This window comes from Columba livia, chromosome 10 (assembly GCF_036013475.1).
Source record: "Columba livia isolate bColLiv1 breed racing homer chromosome 10, bColLiv1.pat.W.v2, whole genome shotgun sequence".
NCBI classification, from domain to species: Eukaryota; Metazoa; Chordata; class Aves; order Columbiformes; family Columbidae; genus Columba; species Columba livia.
Window position 1 is genome coordinate 17,426,629 of NC_088611.1, and position 18,830 is coordinate 17,445,458.

At 41.6% G+C, this 18,830-nt stretch overlaps 1 protein-coding gene across 2 annotated transcripts in view; it reads left to right on the plus strand.

The window, feature by feature from the left end:
- The window catches only part of FHIT (fragile histidine triad diadenosine triphosphatase), a 537,196-nt gene that overhangs the window by 473,508 nt on the left and 44,858 nt on the right, over positions 1 to 18,830 (plus strand). The gene's annotated exons all lie outside the window — the stretch shown is intronic.

Below are 18,830 nucleotides of genomic sequence, written 5' to 3' on the forward strand. Positions count from 1 at the left end.
CCGTGGCATTCCTGAAATGAGCATGTAATGCATTACCCTCCCTCATTTTCCACTCCTGTGAAAACCTGCTTATGGGAAAGATGGACTTACTTTGTTGTGGGCATGAGATATATAACTTGGCCAGAATTCACAGAGAAACAAAAATGGTTTTGCAGAACTACTGTGGGTTTTATGTTTGCTTTTTTGCTTTTGTGGTTGGCTGGCAACTCTGTAGCATGAGCTGAGTGGTTGCCGGTGTCTGTGTGGTGCTATTTGTCTGCAAATGCCAGATTTTCTTGTCAGGAAATCAAACCCACACAATATGCTTTCATTGCCAAGAATGATGTAAAGGTCTTTTTGCTTTGTTTTATTTATTTATTTTTCCAGAATAGGATTTCTACTGTATCTTTGCTTTGCCAGGATCTCTTGCTTCTGTTTCTGTTCCGGCAGGACCAACGTGACTTTGTTTTGCCTGGAATAATGTATGTCGCTTCAGCCAGGAATTGGACAGTGCTGCTTTGTGCTGATTTGTTATCTAGGTGTTTTTTACAACAGGTGGGGAATTTGGTGAATCTCAGGTGCCCAATGCATAAGTTGTGTCTGTGGCTGCCACAGAGAACCTGCACATTGCAGGTCTTGTCTTATAAAACTTTGACTTTGTTTGGACAGCAAAGTAACCGTGTGTTTTGCTTCACGTGGAAATACACAAATTTGTCCCATTATAAGTTATTTATTTGTCTTGCTTGAGACCGTGTTTGTTCCACTAGGAGTTTTGTTGCTTGTTTCTTTGGTATCTTTCCACTTCAGGGTTAGCATTCTAGTGTGCTCCATAGATAAGCAAATCTGCCCTGCCACCACTTTTCAAAATATTTACCACTAGAAGATAGTATTTAATTTTAAAAAGTAGCGTTGGCTTTGCATATAAGAGCACACTGAATTTAATGAACATGTAGTGTGTGTAATGGAAAATAAGGGGTTAAGGGAGAGATGTTCACTTTTGCTGTAATTACCGGGATGTCCGCCTGCACACTGAATGAATACCCCCAGTTGGGAAACAATTAAATAGACTGGACTGGAGACGTGGAAAAAACAAAATGAACTGATGGATGTTAGGATGACGGACAGAAAAACGCAGCAGGTATTTTCTGTCATTTAACATATACGGCTGTGTGATGCACCACGGGCTCTCCCACCTGAGGGCCACGCGTGCCAGTTGGCACGAGGCTCCCCCCGGCTCGGCATCGCTGCCTTTCTGGGCCAGCCCCACTGAAGGAATGTGATTTGCTGTGAAAAATGTGCCGATCGGGCTTGACTTTGTGCCACCAGGCAGATTAGCAAATTGTTTTGTCTGCCTCCCGTTGCTTTATCCCAGCCAGCGACATCTAAGCCTTGATGATTTTGCGGGTCTTCATTAAAAATAGCTCTTTCTGTATCTGATTACTGAGCCCCATCTGGGGAGAAACGAGCCTTTCATCTGTGTATTATGAGGCCATATCTGAGCATTTTGATTCCATAACACAGTAAAACCAGACAAAATTTCTGTTCAATTGCTTTTCCAGCTCATCTCTGAGTTCTCTATGAGCCCTGTCCCTGTCCCCAGCACTTAATGTCTGGAGTTAGGGCATTTTTCTTGGTTTTGATTGCTCTTTTACTGCTAAATGCAATTTTTGTAATTGGTTACATAACTTGAGGGTTTTCTTTTAAATTAATCTAGCTTTGCAGTCATTCTACATATGTTGTTCTTAACATTTTCCTATTATTTGGATTAATTTAACTAATTTATCACCACTGTTTAGATATGCATTGTTTTTATAACACTTGCAACTGAGTTAAAGCATACTTGTTGGGCTAAAGGCAAAGTTTGCTTCACTAAATCAAGCAGCTTTCTTTTCCCATTCTGTTACTGTATATTTACTCATACAGGTTTTTTTCCTGTGTGCTCCGGTATTCTGCTTTAAAAATGGCAAATACTCTGGTAAATAAATTCAACTTATTTTGATTATAGAGTAAAATTCTAAATTATCCCTCAATATTTAAACACGTAATTAACAGCCAACCTCTCTCACCTAAGGTTAGGTCTAATGCTTGGTGGTGGCAGTAGTGAAAGGAGTAGAACTGATGGTCAACTCCTATTTCTAGTGGGTACCGGGCCTGTCCATCTTCCGAGTATAAAGACAAATGGTCGGGCAGGGTTAACCCAAAAGCCGGTCCAGTCTGTCCTCCCATCAAGGGCTGCGTCACCAGGTCCCTTCTTCACACACAGGGCAAATGGAGATATTTAACAGTGGTGCCAATCTCTCATCTTCCCGTTTTCCAACTAGTGTGCTGTACAGAGACCAGGCAAATACGTAATATGGGAGTTATGGTCAAATTACTTTCTTAAAGGAAAAATATCCTATGAAAGCGGATTTCTGCTGTAAACAGGCTGTACTTCCATGTCTACAAATACAGAAGGAGAAACAGAAACACTGAAATATTTCACTGGATATATATTAAAGCTGCCTTTGGGGACATGGTAAGAAAGGCTTCCTTCTGAATGTGCATGAAAGGAACAGCACACAATTTATTGTTCAACAGCCCTGTCCAAACCCTTTTTAAATGAATATATGCATGTATTTCTGGAGTTTGGCACATGAAAAACCCTTGTGGGTTATCTCTCTGGGTATGCAATGGTATTAATATATAACAGATACCAAGACCAAACTTTTCTCAGCTGAATAACTCTTCTATTGATGGTCACACTGCAAACAACAGATATTTGAGTTAAGGATTTCTCAGGCAGTAGAGAAAGTAGTTCAGATGTTCCATTGACTGTTAGTGGGGAGAGGGGATTTATGTGGTTACAAAAGGACACAGGTCAGGTTAATAAAGGACAACTCACATTCTGTCTAAAGTGAGGAACAGTCATGGTTTTTCTCATAGCTGATCAATTCAGTATATGCAAAATGATATTTTTAAAAAGAAATAAACTGATTCCCTTAGATTCCACTCTTAATCACATGTAACACACAGTGAATTTATTTTGCCGTAGTGTTAACAGAGATTGCATATAGTTATTTTTTCCAACATGTGGTGCTTTGATGATTTCTCACAAATTACAATTTTTAATCTTAAATTGAAAATGTGTCCAGAAATTTAACTAGGCCTAGGCTCGCACTGTAGAAAATAAAGAAAAGGATTGCAGCTCTCATAAACCCTTATCCATGAGTAATTATCTTGTTATGTTAAAGTGGTTCTCCTGAATATTAAAATAATTAGGACCAACAATCTCAGCAATACTTTCCTCAGATGTTGTAATTGGCAGGGGGTGTTAACTAATTAAATGTATTTATATTGCTGGCTGGCTAAAGAAAAGGATGAAGCACTTGTAATTGCTGAAATTTAGCATGAGCACATATTTACTACAGAGAATAAACATATAGATTACAGTATTTGCGGCAGTCTAATAGCTGGAGACAGAAATCTCAGTGCTTCCTGGGGGTGTTTCTCATTGCTGGAGGGGAACTGGAATGAAGGGTTTTGGCAGGGGGGGGTTTGTTGGACCCCATAGGAGGGGGCTCTCCCCACCCAGCACAGCAGCTCGGCAGCCACGGCCACAGGATGAATCCCGAAGCTGCTGGGAATTGTCCTGAGGTGGAGGGAGAAGGCTCAGGGTTCATAGGAAAGACTTAAAAAAAAATATCGCTATAAAACTGTCTATTGTCTGACCTCTGAAGTAATCAATTTTGGATTCAGCCCCCTGTAACAGTTGGACATTTCAGGGTCAGCAGAACAACTTTCTGGCAGATTGAAAAGCTGTGTTTCTGAGCCCAGGGTAGATTAGAGTAAAACCAGGCCAAATAAAATGAGGCTTCAAACATCTCACTTCTATTTCACTGCTATTGGAAGAGGCAGTGAGGGCTGTTCTCAGAGAGCAGGGATGACATAAACCTTTCCCTACTTTGCCATCTCCCCTTCCCAATGTGTGTGCTTCCCCTTCTTTTGGAGGAATCCCAAGCACAAGCCTGACCCTGTGTAGGGTTGATCAGTCACAGCTGCTTTATGAAGCATCCCAAAAAGTGCACAGGGGGGACAGTCCTCTCAGAGGGATGGGACATGAAAGCCAGGAGATGCATCTCCTGTCCCCTGCATCCCCTTTGCTGCCTTCTCTCATCCTTCTCCTCCCTCTTCCTTAATTTCCTTCCTTTTTCTCTCTCCTCTCCTCCAGCTTGGTTCTCCTCCAGCTTTGTTCTCCTCCATTTTTATTTTTTTCTGCCATTTCTTCTTGTTTTCGCTGCCATCCCTCAGTCCACGCTCTCATGACAGCACAGAACAGCAGCATCTTTTTCCCAGCTAGGGGCAAGAAAGAGCCCATTAGCTGCCTCAGACAAATTCATCTCCCCTGCTCGCTCCTCATTTTTAGCCTCCTCATAAATGAAAATTCACTTCACTAGAAGGGACATATGTTTACAATCCCACAGCTGGTAGGTACATGTGTACCAGGAGTGGGTGCCAAGGTTATATAGACACATGTCACTTTTATCCCAGAATCCCATTTGGCGCCTGGGAACATCTTCATGCCATAATGCTGTGGAGGTCATTACTACACCCTGTAATCCTCCATGAAGGTTTTCCGTTTTCATTTATACACAGTAATAAAATACACATCTCAGCATCAGGCATTAGGATTAGTACTGACAAGGCTTAAGCTGCAATGTTTTAAGGATGCATTTCCAATGTGAGTAGAGTAGCTAGCACACAGCATGCAATTATGCTGGCTTCATGGAGGGAAAGATTTATGTTTCTATGTTGTTAATATCACAGTGACACCAACAGCATAAAAGGAATGTTATTTTAAAAATAAAGATTTAATTAGTTTTCCATTGTAGTACCAATCCGGTATTATTATTTTACATTTCTAATGTCAATAACCTACCAGAAGTGTGAGGAGAGATGCCCTTTCTGATTTCAGTGTATCTTTATTTCTTCAAGACAGTTGAAATTCTGGGAAGCTGTGACGTGGGTTGGCTGGCTGGGTTCAGAGCAGGGGATGGCGTTTGAGGCTCTGTCAAGACCCCCACCCAGACCCTGCCTGTGTGTGAGCACGAGCATGTGCCTTGCTCACCTAGTCCCTGTGTGTTTAGAGCCAGGCACGTCAGGGTATTAATCCCCGGTGAAACTCCCAACCTCCAAAGCACAGGCTGCACCGCTGCTGTGTGCCGGGGAGGAGGGAGGGAGCGTGTGTTACTTGCTAGGAGAGCTGACACCTTCCCCTCTTCCTTCTCCCCTAAATGTCACAGCTCTGTTTTAGCAGCCAGAAGAGAAGTGTCCTCTCCCCATGTTCTGCCATCTGCCTCTCCTCTTCCTCAGCTGGAGAAATAGTCTTCCAGGTCCTCCTTGGAGGATGTATGAGGACTGGATGAGATGGAAAAAAAGGGGATCTGCTTCTGATGTCTGCTTCCATGCAGCACATGGGTGACAGCCCTCACGTTCCTGCCCCATCGCCAAAACCCAGAGTAAAAGCAAAGTCAACACAATAACATGGAGTGCATTGCTTCCCGAAAAACCTCGTTATGCACCCCCCATCCTTAGCATCAGGAGGCTCTAGACCAGGGGTGTCAAGCTACTCAAATATTTATACAGTCCTAAAATTATATTCGGCCCTTTGAAGGCAACCACCAGGCTGATGTGGCCTCCAGTGGAAATGAGTTTGACACACCTGCTCTAGAACTCTCCTCCCCACATCACTTCGTGATGGAGAAACAGGTGACCCCACAACAAAATGTAAATTCCTTGTGCCAAATGGATGAAAAGGAACAAACAGATCCATTACAGGCAACAATCTTTTCCTAAAATTTTTTGGAGTTCACCAGTTATTTGAGGTTGGGGAGCCTGGCGCAAGCATGGTCGCTAGGTTATATATTCATTTCTAGTTTCTGGCCATTCTACACTACAATAAGCACAACCGGAGCCCAGCGGGTAGACTGCTTTTACATTGCTAGATTTGCAGTTGCTGGCATACTGGAGATATGAAGCATTGAGAAGCAATTTCATATATTGCTGTTGCCACTTCTGGCAGTTTCCTGCCCTTCAAGATATTTGTTGTGATAGGAGGGAACCACCCTCTCCAAAGGAAATATATTTTTAAAGCCCAAGGAATGCCGTAGCTCAGTGTGCTTCCCTGGGTTTTGTGTATATGTCATTATTTTCTATTTTCTTTTCTAACTCATATTTATTTTTTTAATTGCAGCCTTAACTCCCTCTGCCTTTTAGCAGAAACAAAAAATCACTTAGGCTGTTATAAAAGGAAAACAGATAAGGCTGTAGAAACGACACAGTCATTAAATCCATGTATTCTTACCTTCACTTGTGGGGTGAAGAGGTGCAATTTCCTGCCTTGCAGGATGAGTGCTGTTTTGACAGAAATGTAATGATTAGACAAGGAATTACTGGAGGGAGCCCAATGGAGGGCTATGAACATGATGAGGGGTCTGGAGCCTTTTTCTTATGAGGAAAAACTGAGAGAGCTGGGGCTGTTCAGCCTGGAGAAGAGAAGCTGAGAGAGGATCTCATCAATGTTCATAAATATCTCAGGGCGGGTGTCAAGAGGATGGACCAGACTCTGTTCAGTGGTGCCCAACGACAGGATGAGGGGCAATGGGCACAGGAGGTTCCACCTGAATATGAGGAGAAACTTCTTTGAGGTGCCAGAGCCCCGGAACAGGCTGCTCAGAGCGGCTGTGGAGGAGTCTCCTTCTCCGGAGACATTCAAGACCACCTTGGACACATTCCTGTGTGATCTGCTCTGGTGATCCTGCTTTAGCAGATGGGTTGGACTGGATGATCTCCAGAGGTTCCGTCCAAACCCAACCATTATGTGATTCATTCTGTGATTACATATTACGTTATTGTTTATTTGTAGTACGGCAGCCGTCAGACCCTGGAGGGGACGATGATGTCGGTGTCTAAATGAAGAGCGAGGGGGCAGAGGCAGCCTGGCCTCGTGGGAGGTGTTGGCAATGTCCCATCATGTCTCTGTACCCGGTCCCCTGTCTGTGCTGCTGCTGTCCTGTGCATTTCTCTCATGTTCTTTTCCATTTAATATTTTCCATTTTAGGGCTCAGATGTCATGTCTCCCTGCGTTAGATCAGAGCCATTTCTCCAGCTAAGTGGGACACACACACACACACATTGCATGACCCTGGATGGAGCATCTGTGCTCACGGGTCTGACATCTCATAGGAGCTGCCAGCAACTGCTGGCATCTAGCATCCCACTGCTTTCCTTGATCAAAATTTCTATGGATTTCTGGGGGTATTTCCTCCAAGGACCACGCTCTGAGACCACAGAGCCTCTGCACTCTTGAATGCTGCCCGTGTAAAGCCAAGCCCAGGAGCAGGACGCTGTCGATCATGCATACTTCTGAAATTTTAAGAATCAAAAACCACATTATCGTTGCAATTCATACTAGTGTCCTGTATGTCAGCTTGTGGTACAAAGGAGATCTGTGAAAAATACAGTATAGCAGGTCCCTAGCAGAATAAATATTTTCCTGTTCTATGAACTTTTCATGATGAAATAGTCTCATCTCTGCGGAAAATCATTGTATTGCTCCAGCTGTTGTCAATAACTTTTATGCATTGGCTGCTTTTTCCACTAGACAATATTTACACTTCTCTGCTCACCCCATTGATCTTCATTTTTGCAGGGAATTTTTTGGGGGTAAAATATAACCCGTTTTTTTAAAAAAGGTAAACATCCAGGAATTGCACTCGAGGGAAGATATACAGTGTAGACTTAGTGACAACTTAATAGCTTGTAGTATATCAGATGTCTTCTATGCTGCCATCTTCTCGGGGAAAGTATTTCTATAGCACGTATAAACCTATGCACATAGAAAGCTGTGTACACTCCCTCATTTATTCTTTCTCAGGTGTAGCTTTCTTGGCCCTGGCAGAACATGTACAGTGCTGTACAGGACCAGCACAGTTCCTCTGCTGCAGGAAATGGAAGAAAACATTAATTCTCTTGCTCAAACATTTACAACAAGCCTGTAGATTAACTGTCCCTTCACTGAATAGTGTTTACTCGTTTTATAGAAAATGCATTATTTCATTGATTTAGCTTCTATTTGGTATGCTAAAGAAATCAAATTTCCATATAGAAAAGTATACACAAAGGATATGACCTTTTAAGTTTAGCAGAGAAAATAACTGAGTGCGGTGTAATTAATATGCCATATAAATGCCAACAACAACATTAGTGCACCATAAAACCAGCACAGTTAAAATGATATAGTCTGGAAATGAAAAAGTTAAGTTTCTGTTAGCTTCATTAATTTGCTCACATGGTATTTCTGTGAAAGAAGCACAGGAAAAATAGATACAAAGTGAAAATATGCACTTTTATTCGGAGGAAGCTGGATCCTGCTCAAGTCTTGACCAAGCTCCGGAGAAGTGTCCACCCCCCATATGCTATAGTATAATTTTTCCAGTGTTTATACCCTTTAAAGTTTTTCCTAAAGCATTATGAATGTCTCAGATACAAAGCCTGTCCACACTTGTAGATAGGTCAGCAATAATTTGGTAAAACACTTATATTGCTACAGTTATATCATTATAATATATCTCTTCCTAGAGTAATTATTTTTTCCTAAAGTAGTTTTCTCATGCAGAGAATTTCACTGTCATGGTTATGGTCCAGTTTCCTTATGTAGGTGAAGTCTTCACAGGGGATAAACACTTTCTAAGGTTCAGATGGCAGCTTGTACCTAACTCTAACAGAAAGGGTGTTCTGTGGGCTGTTAACGTGACTGTGTCCAGCTCTTCATCCCTTGTTTTAGTCATTAGAGGTAAAAGGAACAAGGTGGGGTAAGAAACAAAGCCTTAGGTTAAAACAAAAAGGGATCTATTCTTCCTTCTGTATGTGCCCAACTACCATTAATAATAAAATGTTAATGATAGTTATGTGTTCACATCAAAGGCAAACCAGAGCCTTTCATCTCAGTTAAATCTTATTCAAGTAATTAATAGAAGTAGTTGTCTAGGAAATAAAAAAAATAATAAAAAAAATATATATTGAGAAATGTCTTTGTAGACCATTGCAAACTTTGCTGCCCCTGGGGAGCAGCTCCTAGAATTGAGGATGCCAACAAATCGCATTTAAGTGGGTTTGTCTCTGCTTTCCGCCAGCCTTGACTGCACTGCATCCTAAAAAAACTGTGAAACATGTTATTGGCATTGCAATAGATAATCCAACCAAAATCAAATCAAAAATCCCTGACAAGGCCTATGTTATCAAAATAATCATAAATTTTATGTGTGCGCCAGCATTAAGCATTCTGCTCAGGCCTGTGTCGACATAAAAAAAAGGGGAGAAACAAAAGTCATTTGAAGTTCTCAAATCAGCTCTGCAGCTGTCGTCTTCTTCTTTGCGCTGCTGTGGCAGGTCCTGCCAAACCGCGCTGGCCACTCACTTTGGTGCACCAGCACAAATCTGGAACCGCTCCCTCCGTTTCCGACAGGCAGAGAGGGACATGCCCAGTCCACACCTCTTATTAGGCTGGTGTTAGAGTCAGGTCTTATTTCTGATGCCTGTTGGGCTCCCTGCGAATGCTGAAGTGGCCCGTTGAAACTTTGGCTTCTGGTGAATGCGGTAGTTTGTGTTATGGGGTTGCTTTCAGTGGTGTTATGCAAGGGGAGAGAGGGTGGGAAAATGTAGCATGGAGCAGCAGTCCAGCTAGGGTGATACTCCAGGCTCTTGCACGATGGCTCCACATTGCCCATCCCCGATATATCAGTCTTACGACTTGGGAACAGTGTATTTGTGGGCAGTAGGACTCCCTGCCAGCCAAGAAGGGACTTGGAGGTGATTCCTAACAGCTCTGACTGTACCCACACCATTTCTGCCTTTTCAGTTTCACTTTGGCTTGCATGGTCCCCACTCCAAGAGAAGCGCCTGAGGCTTAGCACAAGTATTGATTTCAGGAAGAAGGTTTGTTCAGTGTTTTGGCAGAGCTTTATGCTGCCATCCCCGGAGCGCTCCCCACCGTGGGTCACAGATGTGTGTGCAAAGCCAGAGCTGACAGGGGTTTGCTGGAGATGCAGAGGCACAGCCCACCAGGAAATGCTTCCTGCAAATAGTTTTCAATATTGCTGTCCTTCACATGTGTTACACATCTGTGCTCTTGTGTGGAAGAAAGTCGTGGCAGAAAACACTTAGCCATTTCTGATAGCGTTAGTGATGAGTGACAGAACATACAAAAGTGATGTGTGGGTCCCAGGAGACAGCGGGCATGGAAGAACCTATTTCTTCTCCAGACTCTGATTGCATCAGCAGTCCTGGTCAACTGTTTTGTGTTTCCTTTTCAGTGTTCATTAGATATTAATGGGATAAGTAGTCTGAAAATGATACTGGTATGGACAGTGTCTAGCAAAGTGTAGCATCCAGGGAGACAGCAGTTTGGTACTTTGGTGTGTATTTATCCACATCTCATGGACCCCTGCCATCTGCAAACCCTGGCTCCTTTAGATCTGTGACTTTCACCAAAAAGACCTTGGAGGTAGAGGACAGTAATATATTTTAGAACTTTAGAGATCAGAAAGTTTTTTTATACGTAGATGTGCACTGTAGAAGTGCCTATAAATAGATATTAAAACTTGCAATTTATAGCCTATCATTTCATGGCCTTTCAAGGCTAGAAATAAAGCCATATTCCACTGGGAAAATGAGATTTGTAGTTTTCTGTGGCTTAAAGCTCCTGTTACTAACCCTGATGGGCTGCAAGATATTGGACGAGTTATCTGTCACTGGTCTGGAATATATATAATATATATGAGTGTGTATAAATTAGGGGAAAATGATGAAGTTTCTACCAGCAAATGAAGAAGTTAGGAGATTGTAAGATAGCTTCGTTGTGCCTGGGGCACATATTCCCAGTGAAAGTAATTTTTTTTTTCCTCAGTAATGATAACTTAACAAAGGCAATTAATCCACTCTCCCCAGCAAACGAAGTCAATGGCTTGGTAACCTCCTAATAGTGCTCTGAGGCAAAATGAGCTCCATTAATGCACTTCTGAAGTCATTTTGAAGCTGCAGTAAGTCCCGTGGCAGCGGTGAGAGGGACCTGCCTGGAGGATCTGGCTGTGAGATTTACTCACTCCGGTTTGGCTGGAGCGCGGTGTGGGGCGTGTTCGCCATCACGCCGAGCTCTCACGCTTTTCATGGGAAGGAATAGCCAGCACGACTGCAAAGCAAAAGATTAATTAACAAAATGATGGACAAATAAGCAAGTGACTCAGTGTCATCCTAATACTTGTTTCTCATTTATTTCTCTCCGAGTGTTTCACGGGGCCGAGTGATATGTTATACTGATATTAATGTGTGCAAATCTCTTCAAGGTGGGTAAGTGCCTTCCTCAATGCCAGGGACCTCAGCTTCTAGTGATTGCAGGGGAAAGGGTGCTGGGCCATGTCATTTGAATTAAATGCCCAAAATGAGATGTCTCACTTGCTGTCCTCAGACCTTCTCCCCTCCCTGTTTCTGTTTTTTATGTGGAAGTCTCCAGGATCTTTAGACCAGTTTCCCTTGTAAAAGATTTGGATTTGAAAGCATGTGTGAACAATTCATGCTATAAATTTAAGTAAATTATTTAAGTAACTTGTTCAATATATAAAAAAATTACATGCATATCAAAAGTTTTTGCATTACATATTTATTAAAACAATTTGGAGGTATAAATTATAATCAGTCATAGAGGTATGTGTCTGCTCTGTAACACTGAATTTGAATCTTTGAGCTCCTTCCATCCCTCCAAATTAAATACAAAATTGTATGATTGTCTCATCACCTAAGGGTAGCAAGAACTTCTAATCTGAAGTGGTTTACAATACAACTGCTCTGTTCCAAACCAGGATTGCAAATGAGAGTCCGTCTTTAGCGAAAGCGTAATTTCTGGTCTGGGCATTTATTTTGGTGAGCTGGTAGTTGCACAAGTGTTAAGTTTGCTATAACTTTGTGAGACGTAATATTTTTTTATAAAATATTTTTGCTAATTAAAAAAGGCCTGTGGAGAGATATGTGCATTTGAACTGGGGAATAAATGAAAATTACTGTGTTGTGGTTGAGACACACAACAGAGATGAGAAATTGCAGAAGAAACCAGAAATTTGTTTTTGATATAATTAATGTTGAAATGCAGCATCCTTTATAATCTTCCTTCCCTTTTGTTCCCAGAACTCAAAGCTTTCTATAAACAAAACCTCCTCTTGGGCATATTGCATTTATTATATTTGGGTTGAATACAGAATTGAATTTTTTGGATGTAAGGAAATTTCAGTGAAATCCATTTGACAAAACAGCTTCAGGAAAATTCACATGGCTTCCCCAAGAAGGCAGGCTGAACAGGTTAAGGTTCTCCAGTTGGAAGAGACGCAAAGAAGGAAGGAAATACAGAGATCTCTAAATATCACAGGATAATGTGGAGGGATTGATTAAGAGATGGTTATTGACTGTTCCTCCAAAACCAGGGCAGGAGGGGGCATGTAGTGAAATTTTGAAACAATATATTTGAGATAAACAGTGGAATTAGGTGATGCATAACTGAACCGTGGAAGCTGGAAGCAGCATTGGAACCACTCTGGCTCTCCTGCCCTTTGGAAATGGAGGTGGTAGAGACTCCAGTGTTGGTGAGGACTCATGTTCCTTGCCCTGTGGAGCTGCTGCTCGCCGGGTTTCAGACTGATCCCCAAGTTAGTGTCTGCTGTTTTAGGATTGTTCCATAGCAGAGACTTTGTGACCAGGCTTGAGGGGAAATCCCTGACCTCTGGGTAATAATTGCTGTCTGGGAAGCAAAGGGTTAGATGTGGAGACAAGAGCAACAAAAAGCACTTTTTGTTAATAACCTCTGTTAGGCCTGGGAGAAGCAGAAAAGCACGCTTCCAGAGGAACTTTTGAGTTGGACATTTGTCAACACTGGCAAGGGCAGGTTCACTCTTTTTTCAAGAACGTGTCAACAGTTAATTTATTCCCAGATCCGGGTTTCCACGCTGCTCTTCGCCCCAGCACGGCCACCACGAGCCAGGCCGGCGCGGCTGGGCCTTGTGCTCACGTACGAGAGAGGCACCACACTTATCTTCCCTGATTGCATCAAAGTGCCCCGATCTGCAAGAGATCTGCGAGGGAGGGCTTTTAATTGAAATATTAAATTAAAAACTTTGCAAATTATGGGCCCATTTTCAATTTGTGACATCTTGGGTTAGGGTGCTTGGTCTGGCACTGCCTCATTAACTGCGATAGCTCAGCCTCCAGGATCTCCTTACTGTTTGATGAGGCAAATATCACATCTTTCCTGTAATTTAAGAGGAGATATGTACATCATTTTTTATCTGAGGGCTGAGGTCCTCTAGCATTACACTGCATCTGAATTTCACTGTAATGTGGTAGCTCTGCAAAGTCACAGGACTCTGCTCACCGGATCATTGGTATCTCGTGGCTTCAGAAAGTTTATTTATGAACAAAGTACACAAATTATGAACAAAAGTGGATATTGATAAAGGGGCATTGTTGTTTGGAAACTTCCTAGCAAAATTTTTATATCAAAACTTTTGTCTATATATGATGAAGGCTGACAGTTTTCTCTCATGTGGATGGTAATGGTTACTCTTCCGCTTGATAATTCACATGGAAATGCTGACGGCCTTGTGTTAACAGTTACTCTAATTTCTTTCCCCTGAAGCCGGACTTCTTCTGTCAGAGAGAATTTAGTTTAGAAAACTTCATCCTCACACACTATGCGTGCACTCCCTCATTTATGGATGTATTTCTGTGTGTACAGATACATATTTGTCAACCGAGGAACACAGATGGTTATTGGGGTGGGGTTTTTGTATAATTCTCACATCTTGGAAAGAAAATCAAGGACTAAAGAGATCAAATGTACTTTTAAACTGGTAGAGCAGTATCTAGAAATGTTCCATAGTCATGTCTTTTCAAAACTACTAGGAAAAAATATACTGAAAGCAGAGGATGAAAAATGAATCTCTGCAATTGCAACAGTACCAGTAGCGAGTGAAACAGGGCTGGGGGACATAGGCTGTTAGAGTTCACTGAGAAGGACTTTGTGCTGAAGAATACAACTCGCAAGTCCAAGGAAAAGGCTTAGATGTACAAAAGGGGAAAACCAAACACTCACATATATTTCTGGATGCTGTGAGAGAAGCTGCTTCCAAGGGGGGAAAACCTGCAGGCCTGACTGCAAAGAGGACAACAGAAAAGGGACCTGAGTCTCCTAGAGCCACAGCCCTACCTGGAGGGAAAGCAGAAAAGGAAAAAGGACCTGGTCCAAGCTAAGCAAATACAAAAATGAAAAATTAATGCCATCTCCACCCCTGAATAAAACTCAAAGCTGAGTAAGCATTAGAAATATTGAATACATAAATGTCCACGGCAAGCATGTGGCATCTCTTGTTGGTCAGGAAGCAAAGGAGGAGCATGTGCCTCTTGGGTTAACTGTGTTTGTGAAGGCAAAGGAACTTCCAAAACATTTTTCTAGTTATTAGATCAGTGGTTTTTTTCCATCATCATTATTTCCCCAGTGTTGTTGCACCTGGGGTCCTGCTTCTGATTTAACTGTGATACACTGTTTTGCCCCAGAATATTTCCTTGCAGCTAGTTCCATAGCAGTAAATCTTTACTTCATTCACTCAGAGTGTGCTTCCCAGTGAAAGTCCCAAGAATGTTCAAAACCTTCTACTAGTAAAACTTTGAATTTGTTTAAGTTTTTCTTTCTATTCTTTCCTATTTATTGCCTATAAGAGAAAATAACAACAAAATTTCAAGTATGCACAGTGATTGGAATACCTAAACTCCCCAAACAAACAAAAACCAATTTTTCACTTTGTACTAAGAGCTGAAAAGACATATAATAAATTTGCATGTTCTAATCAACCTGTTTATACTTTACAGATATACTAAAGGCTAATTAAGATCTGATGTTAGCTGAGCAATTTAATAAATTATTAACACTTCTGTTTAGATGCATAATTTATATATAAATGGAAAAAGTAATTTAGTAATCATAGAATCACAGAATTATTTGGATTGGAAGGGACCTTTTGAGGTCACCTAGTCCAACCCTCTTGCAATGAGTAGGGGCACCTTCACCAGCTCAGGCTGCTCAGAGCCCCGTCCAGTCTGGCCTGGGATGTCTCCAGGGATCATTCATCCACCACCTCTCTAGCCAACCTGGGCCAGTGTTTCACCATCCTCATCTTAAAAAATGTCTTCCTTATATCTAGTCTAAATCTATCCTCTTTAGTTTAAAACCATCACCCTTTGTCCTATTGCAATGGGCCCTGCTAAAAAGTCTGTCCCCATCTTTCTTATTGACCCCTTTTAAGCACTGAAAGGCCACAATAAAGTCTCCCTGGAGCCTTCTCTTCTCCAGCTGAACACCCCAACTCCCTCAGCCTGTCCTCCCAGCAGAGCTGTTCCAGCCTCAGATCATTTCTGTGGCTCCTCTGGCCCCTCTCCGGCAGGGTTGTAAAATATGTATTGGCAATTTCATGGCAGATAGCATCTGATATAACAAGTCAGCATCCCCTGCCTGGAGACCTATGGCTGGAGTCTCCCACTGTAGGAATCAGCATTAAGTTAAATTAAGATGAGTTTAGGGCTAGTGCAAGATTTAAATCTGAGAGGAGCAAAGGATCGTGTAAGGGTAGAATTTGGGTTATTTGGAGTTGCAGCCGGCTGCAGCAACTCATCAAGGTAAGAACAGAGGTGCACTGGCCCAGAGCTTTTGGCTGAAGTCAAAGCTATGCCTAATGCCATACTGAGGTTTGCAGAACCTGGCAAGTACCTGTGCAGGCTTAAGGGAAAGAAGAAAAAGAGATTATAGGAACATTTGTTATAGAAAGAGGCAAGGTCTGAGAGGGAAGTGAATGGTGATAAATGAGCCCAGTGTGAAGGGCAATGGAGCAGCCTGCTTGCAGCTCTGCAGGAGGATGACTGCTAAACAGTGCAGGTTTTTAAAGATAAACCAGAAGAAAAGGTAGTGTGAAACTCAGTTTTAAGAAGCGATACAGCTGACTTACCAGCTGACAGACTGCTTCCTATGCAACAGGTACAGAAACATCAGAGTACAGGGAGAAAACAGGAAAATCTCAAGATGGAAGGAAACAACAGGCTTTAGATGCTACACATACGCATTTGTTAAAACCCCAAATATGTTAACAGCATGATTTCCTGTAGATAAGTAGTGAGATGAAGTAAATATTATAAAAAAAATAGCTTGAAATAAGGTATATTTTCATTAGATGGTGCCAATCCTGACACAAAGATGACTGAGTAAATATTTCCTAGTGCCCAGCATTTTGAAAAATGTTGGTGTTCCACAGCTGTGCAGCTGAGTGTGGGGCCAGTGGGGCTGGTGGCCGGGGGACTCCTGGCAGTGGCTAAAGCTGAAGTTGCAGTAGGACAGTGCCAGGGCTTTCGGTGTCTGCAGAAGTTTGGCAAAGCCCTTTATCTCCATCCACGGCAAGTTTTGCAAGCTTACGGTAAAGTCTGGAGTGATCTCAGCTGTAAATCAGATTATACCCACACAACTATGTCCTTAAGGAAACACTCTTGTTTTTGTGATGAAGAGGCAAGGAAGATTATTCCTTCTGATGCGGCCTTGCTATGAGAACAGCAGCTAAAGATGGTAATTTTTTTAATCCCCTGTTTAGAAAAACCTTAGAGACAGCAGAACTTTTGGGTTTGTGGTTTTGTTTTGTTACATCAAAGAGATTATCGTGAGCAACACAGACATATTTTGAATAGATTCTCTGCAATACTGCAAAGTTTGGGGATTCAGAAGCTGCCAGAATCTGAAAATTGCATAGAAAATATAGGATTTGTAGGATTGGTTGTTAATTGGTCTTCTTCAAGAACTGGATGTTCTGCCTTGTAGGCTGAAAATCAGTGAAGTCACGCTGTGATTATATCTAGAAAATGATGCATGGAGATTTAAAATCTTTAATCATTTTTAACTTTGTCAATAAGTGCCTCCAAAGCAAGCTAAAGAACAATTCTGACTGCGATCTAAAACATACTCGTTATAAAAGATTTTTTTCTATGAGGAATAGCATATTTTATTGAAAATAACCATTTTTATTATAAAAGTAGGCTCTTCAATAAATGTCTAAAAAATGGAAGCTGTTAGTTTTCCCATTGAAAATCTGCATATTTTAACGTTCATTGAGCTCACACTCTCTAGTATTTTTCTGATACACTTGAATAATCTGTTGCAAGAAAACTAATACTTGTACTTGATGCTTTCTTTAATCTAACTTGTAGGCATGTAAGTAAGGGACAGAATCTTTAAAAATGCTGATTACTCAGAATTTCTATTGCCTTATAGAACTCCCACCAAGCATCTAAACAAACATTTCAAGTAGAGAAATTGCAGTAATTCAGGGTTTTCTCTTAATTATTTTGCATTAATTATAGCGGAAACTATCTGCTCCTTCATTACAGTTATTTAGCAGTAACAATAAAAGATGAGATGAAGGCATTAGCTGCATTGTTGTGTGAAATAAGGAAACGAATTTTCTCTTTTGGGAAGATACCACCCAAGCACATTGCGTACGCTGTGGCTTCAGTAAGTAACCTGCCCATGTCCGTCCACCTCACTGAATCAGAAAATGCATTTCAAGCAAATAAAATGTCGCTCTAGTTTCTTGCAAGTCTTGAGAGCTACGATTTTATTTAGCCATAAATTTACTGAAGAAAGATTCCTTTAATATTTTATGACTCTAGTGGATTAAACCTTGTATAAATCAACAAATTAGCAGTCACACTATATTTATGTTCAGAAGAGGGCTAGGGAAGGTGAAGGCAAGATTACTCCTTCCTGGCAGGCTGACCAAACTGAAAAGCTAAATTGAATGAGTTCGGCACATGCTTAGAGCAATGCGGAAGTGTGGTGAGGATGATAAATAATACACACTGGCTGCAGTTAAGACAGGTGCAAAGTAGGAGAATATTTATTCTTCTTTGAAGTTTTCTTTTTCTCCCCCTTTGGTGTGGATCAAAGACTTCTCAGTTTTGGGGGGTTCTTTAGGAACTCAAATAAAATCCATGAGACAGCGACCTTCATGCAACTTTTTCTGCCCTGAAGTATATATCTATAGTCACATTTTCAGAAGCGTGGCTCGCGATAGTTGGCCAGAAAAGAAGAATCCATTATCTTTAAAATATTCGGACGTACTGCGCCATCCAGTAATTCCTCAAGTTTTCTTTTGTTTACATAAATAATTTAAATCAGAAAAGAATTGCGGATAGATGAAAACAGGTGCTCCAAGTGTGGAGTGGGCTTTGGAGGCTGGTTTGAAACAGAAGCAAATGGTTCTTGGCATCCTGTGAGTATGTTGAATGGTTTTATTGTACTTACCACCCACCAGTTTGGTTTTCTTCCTTATAAGGAGCAACACAGTGCTGTTGCAGAGGGGATGGCTCTGTGGACAGGCAGAATGGGGCAGATGCCCTCCGGGAAATGCTACTGCCATATTCCACCCTCCTGTTACAAACATAGTATGAACCTGCATGTCTGAGCCTGTTGCCAATTCATTTTTTTGAGGTCCAAAATGAGAACAGCACCTTTGGGAGAGAAAACCTGAGAAAGAGGTGTGCTTACAACACATGAAAACATTTGAAATACTTTTAAAAATTCAAGCCTTAAGGCAACTGGTTCTCTGAAAACAGAGTATCCTACAGTTGGTAGTTTAGAAAATTAATGCAAAAACACCATCTGCTAAACTTCAGATGTATGAATACTATTTGGTCTACAGAGAGTACAGACTGTACAGGAAACTATTGATCCCCCATCTGCT